The sequence below is a fragment of the Halichoeres trimaculatus genome, unplaced genomic scaffold (assembly GCF_033239565.1).
Source record: "Halichoeres trimaculatus isolate MK-OKI-2021-1 unplaced genomic scaffold, fHalTri1.1 fHalTri1_scaffold_5, whole genome shotgun sequence".
NCBI lineage: Eukaryota > Metazoa > Chordata > Actinopteri > Labriformes > Labridae > Halichoeres > Halichoeres trimaculatus.
Window position 1 is genome coordinate 39,451,007 of NW_027437183.1, and position 6,009 is coordinate 39,457,015.

Sequence of the window (6,009 nt, forward strand, 5' to 3'; positions counted from 1 at the left end):
CTCTGGCCAAGCAGCGGGGGAAATATCGTCTAGCATGGCGAATCCAGCCATGGAAAGCATCCGCTGGAATCTCTCCACATGCATCTTCCATAGCTTGGAGAAGGGGATTGAGTGTTTGTGGATTTCTGTCATACACTTTCCATCTCCAGACAGAAAAAAAATCCTCAATAGGATTGGGGAAAGGGGAGAATAAAAGAACAAAAGAACAAATAATTGTGGACTACTCACAATCCCCACTTCACGCCTCACAACCGTGGGTGCCCGAGCCTTCAGCCGCTCAGCACCCAGACTCTGGAACTCCCTCCCCCCACACATACGACAGTCAGACTCCATCAACCTATTTAAATCTCAACTCAAAACTCATCTGTTTAAACTGGCCCACTCACTTTAATTGAACACTGTGCACCTCACTTGCTTTTATCCCGATGATTTGTTTTAACAATGTTTTACAATGTTGTTTTTATCTTTTGTTGTAAGGTGGCCTTGGGTGTCATGAAAGGCACCTCCAAATAAAATGTATTATTATAATTATTATTAACATACCTGAGCTGCTCTGGGCCATCTATCTGATCTGGTGGAATTAGGGTGTTATGCAGAGTGTCCAGGAATGTGATCGGATGGGTAGTGTTGTAGGGGCCGAGGGGAGCGTGGTGATTGATGACACCATGCTGAGTAATTGCTGCGGACATGGTGATATTCCTCCACGCAGTCCAGGGACTTCAATGATGGCACGCTGGCCGATGATGTTCCTTCCCCTTCTTCCTCTTTTTGTGAGGTTGAATCCAACCTCATCAATAAAGACAAACTGGTGCTCCACTGCAGCCACCTCTAGCTCAAGGACTCTCTGAAACACACAGGATAATATCAGAAATAGGCATGGAGTGGTCACTATTGTGAAATACATTCATTATGATTCCAATACTAAAACATGTATAATATTTACAGTTTTCAGGGTATGCATCAGTTACAGGATTGTAGAGGATTTACTTGCGCATAGTTATATCGCAGTTCTTTGACTCTGTCTGAATTGTGTTCAAATGGAACTCTGTAGACTTGTTTCATCTTCAGAGAATTTCTTCGCAAGACACGGTCCAGAGTGGATAAACTTATTCTATCAACATTTGGAAAAATGTCATTGTTTTCTAGAACTTTTCTTTGGATTTGCCGTAATGTAATGGCATTATTCTCTAGGACCATGTTCACAATTTGATTTTCCTGTTCAGGAGACAGTAGACGCTCCCGACCTCCTCTTGATGGTCGTCTTTCAGCTCTGCAATACAGAGAGTGTAATATTGTAAATATTGTGAAGGGATAAAAAGAAGGAAAACATTTCTCAAATAAACACTTTACCTTTTTTACAGTCCTTCAGAACAGTCCACTGGTAATACTGTAATACTGTACTCATTGAGTCTTGTGTTGAATTGCAGTACAACAATTTTCTAATAGTAGTAAGACTAAATTTCTTACCTGTTTTCATTTCGGAAAGTCCAGATGATGGATGCTACTGTGTATCTGCTCAAATTTGGCTGCACCCTTTGCCCAGCCTCCCTCATTGTTAGACCATGGTTTATCACATGGTCAACCAAAGTGACCCTGATCTCATCAGAGATTATGGCCCTCATCCTTCCTCGTCCCCGTCCCCGTCCTCGTCCTCGTCCTCCTCGACCTCTGCGTCCTCCTCCTCTCATTCTCAAATCTCTGGCTCTCTCTCTGATTTCAATGTTGGCATCCATTGTTCCAAAACAGAGAAACTCACCCGTTGCCCTTTTATGCTAAAGCTCTGATTGCTAATTGTAAAAATGTGTGCCAGGTGTTTACCCATTTGATGAGTCAGTGTGCATTATAGGAATATTAATTTTACTGTTTTGAGTGGCATTGTGTTCTTTGTAAAAACAAGAAATTTACTTCATGAAAATTGTGCCAAAACTCAGAGAATTGTGTGTAGTGTTTTGAAAAAAGTGTGTTGTAGATCTGCACTCTGAGTGTAAAGCAGGAATTGTGCTTATAGTTTAGCAGACTTGGTTCATGGAGTTGGTGCATTGGTTATATGTTGTGGTCATTGTGTCTCAGGCACCAAAAAAATGTGTGTAAACAATCGAGAAAAACTGTGATACATTTGAAAATGATGTAGGACATTCACTTTTGAGGAGCCTCTAAAGGGAAATAGAATGAATATTGTTTAAATATTTATATACACTCAACAAAAATATAAACTCAACACTTTTGTTTTTGCTCCCATTTTTCATGAGATGGACTCAAAGATCTAAAATTCATTCCAGATAAACGATATTACCATTTTTTTCAAATGTTGTTCACAAATCTGTCTAAATGTGTGATAGTGAGCACTTCTGCTTTGCTGACATAATCTACCTTTTACTGCCCACAATAAAAGGCCACCCTGAAATGTGCAGTTTTGTCTCACAGCAAAATGCCACAGATGTCGCAAGCATAGAAGGAGCGTGGAATTGGCATGCTGACAGCAGGAATGTCAACCAGATCTGTTGCTCGTGCATTGAATGTTCATTTCTCCACCAGAAGCCGTCTCCAAAGGCATTTCAGAGAATATGGCAGTACATCCAACTGGCCTCACAACCACAGACCACGTGTAACCACACCAGCCCTGGGCTGTTTCCCAAAGCCCAGGTACCTTGCCTTGCCTTGGTCTGATGTGGGTGTGGGTTGGGCGTGGGCAGGCATCCACATCATCAGTCGCTGCTCAAGTGCTGTTCCAATGTTCATGTCCTCCAGAGGCATATGTCCTCCGTTTGGTTAGCATGTGGCTAATTGACCAAGGATACACTGGTGTATCCTTCGCTGCCTTGCCATGGCTATAAATACCCAACATGCAATGTGTGAATCTACAAAAAGGAAAAATAATGGAAGAAAAAAAACGCACCAGGGGAAGCGCGTGGTAAATTCCAATTCAAATATAAGTAACAAAATACACCTCTGAAAATAACAACTTATACTATGTCCAACACAACTCTTTTGTGTGTCACTCACTGTAAGGGAGATGTAATTTCTAGGGCAGATTCTTTTAGGTTTAATTCAACATCCAGGACGCGTGTCGGTCAGGACACAGGAAGAAGGAGGAGAAGGATGACTCTTCAGGCTGGGTTTATTATGTCACGCCCGTGTTCACAAATCAGTTCTGAAACAGTAACATTAATAAACAGTATTACTCCACCAGTCTTCTTTTGTATTTCTACTTAACAGTAGGATGGATTACAAAGTTATTATTCCTCATACACCCTTTAAGCTTTCTCCTACAGTGCTGAGACATCAATACGAACAGAGAGGTGCGTAAGCACGCTCGCCATAACGACACGGGTGTAGAAACGAGCACTCACAGCGGCACAACTTGGGACACTCAACAAGCAATGATGAGCAACACACTCGTAGATAACTTAATACTAAACACACTCGTAACAACTAAATACTAGGCTTGAACAACTTAACAGCTGTAGGAAAAAACTCGTAGCATCTGTAGCTCACATGAACAAACAATAAGGCACGTGGAAAAACACGCTTCACGGTCAATAGAGGAAAACATATATATGCCACCATTTAGCGATACTCACATTCGTCATTCACTGTAACACGGAGCGTCCACAAAGACATACATCCGTATGACAAGGCACTGAAGGCACTGAGAGACTCTTGACCCGTAGGCACACAATATTCACTCTGTTCTTTCGGAACTTTTATACGTCTCACTCTGCGCTACTTCTGGTGGGCGGAGGAGATTTAAGGTGGCAAAGGAAAATAGCATACCCTAACAACCGTAAGCACTAGCCTTTTATACACTCACGTAACTATAATTGCTGAGAAGCTGCACCTTCAGAGTGTCAATGATGTGACAATAAAAAAGCAAAAAGCGTACAAAAGTGGCAAGCCATGACAATATTTGTAACTGCTTGAGCATACGGTCTACTCTCACGTTTGTATAAACTTTCCAAGCACTGTCCACAGTGCAACACGTTATGTAAGACAGTGTAACTCCAATTACATAAACATTTGTGAAAGGAATCTGATGGTAAAATGTGCCTTTGTAGGCTGTTCCATTAGCATCTCTTTTTGAGCAGAGGCAGGACACTTGCCTTGGATTGGAAGGAAGTGGCTTCGGAGGCACTGCCTTCAAAGACAAGGCAAGGCAAGGTACCTGGGCTTTGGGAAACAGCCCAGGACCTCCACATCCAGCAGGTTCACCTCCAAGATCATCTGAGACCAGCCACTCAGACAGCTGCTGAAACAATTGGTTTGCATAACCAAAGAATTTCTGCACAAACAGTCAGAAACCATCTCAGGGAAGCTCAACTGCGTGCTCGTCGTCCTCATCGGGGTCTTGACCTGACTCCAGATCGTCGCTGTAACAGACTTGGACAAATGCTCACATTCGATGGTGAACGTAGACGTTCTCTACACGGATGAATCTCGGTTTACATTGTTCAGGGCAGATGGCAGACAGCGTGTGTGGCGTCGTGTGGGTGAGCACTTTGCTGATGTCAATGTTGTGGATTGAGTGGCCCATGATGGTGGTGGGGTTATGGTATGGGCAGGCATCTGTTATGGGCGAAAAACCCAGGTGCATTTTATTGATAGCGTTTTGAATGCACAGAGATACCGTGATGAGATCCTGAGGCCCATTGTTGTGCTATACATCCATGAGCATCAGCTCATGTTTCAGCAAGATAATGCACGGCCCCATATTGCAAGGATCTGTACACAATTCTTGGGAGCTGAAAATGTCCCAGTTCTTGCATGGCCAGCATACTCACTTGACATGTCACCCATTGAGCATGTTTGGGATGTGCTTGACCGGCGTATAGGACAGCATCAGGGCTTGACATTAACTTTTGTGCTCACCAGTCACTGTGGCTAGTGGTTTCACAGAGTTACAAGCCACATTTAGCATTTTCACTAGCCATAATTTTGTTGTTGGATAATTATGTTTAATATGATTAAAGAGGATGATGACATGCTAAAGTTTGCTTGAACTAGATTTACAATCTTTTAAAATGTAAATGACCCCCATGCACCATCATATCAATGTTTAGCACCACAGGTCATTATCAGCTACTCAGCTCTGAAACGGTTGTGCTCATTCAATGCAAACATATGCAGACTATTGAGACAAAGTAATAAAAGGAGGGGTTTATTAGTGCATTTGATTAAAGTTGTGGAGGTTGAAATTAATTGAAAAGATACAAACTAATAGTTGGGTCATTTTGGAGCGAAATGTGACCCCGGTGAGCGAAGGTCCGTTTCTCGATGGATTTGTCATCTAGGAGGGCTAAAAAAACAAATTTAGCTGGGGTGTATTTTTTAAAATGGCGGGGAAAATTTTTTAGAGGCCGAAATCCAAAATGGCTGTCATGGAAATTATCTTTATAAAAGCTCGACCTACAATGATGGACAATACATGATTTCAGACCTTATTTTTGTTGAGAAATACATATTTCAGGGTTACAGAATGATTTGACCTTATTTTAACCTTCAAATTCAAGATGGCTGCCACTTTTGGTGGTATTTTAGGGTTTTTGGGGGGAGTTTTTGGGGCATATTTTTTCAGTGCTGTTACAGAGTCTCTATGGGGTTATAATGGAAGCTCTGCTCATGATGAGTTGAATAATATACAGTTAAAGTTCACAGAAATAACATCTGAAGTCAATAAAGTAGATGTTTGTGTGTAAACAACACTTGTTGATTGACCATTTCCCATTGGAAAGGACTATGCAGAAATGAATTTTCAGGTCTTTATCACAATAGTAAGGGCATTTTATCCGATATTTGACAAATCTGGGGACTAAATCGTTACCAAGAAATTTCTCCACTCATGTGTTTCTAAAGGTGTCTTATAACATGTACTAAAAGTTTGAAGTTCAACTCCTGTGGGAAACCTCTCAAAAAACTCAAAGTTGGGGTACTGATAACCGATTTTCAAAAATTCAAAAGTGCTTAAATTGGACTTAAGTAACTTGTGAAGGCTCAAACTAGACATTTTTGATG

At 41.6% G+C, this 6,009-nt stretch overlaps 1 long non-coding RNA gene across 1 annotated transcript; it reads right to left on the reverse strand.

The window, feature by feature from the left end:
* Positions 1-2,436: 2,436 nt before the first annotated feature.
* Positions 2,437-3,718, reverse strand: LOC141791071 (uncharacterized). Its single transcript, XR_012598297.1, has 3 exons — positions 3,582-3,718; positions 3,004-3,151; positions 2,437-2,858 (listed from the first exon to the last, which is right to left on the reverse strand). It is a non-coding gene; the product is annotated as an uncharacterized LOC141791071 (long non-coding RNA).
* Between the last annotated feature and the right edge of the window lie 2,291 nt (positions 3,719-6,009).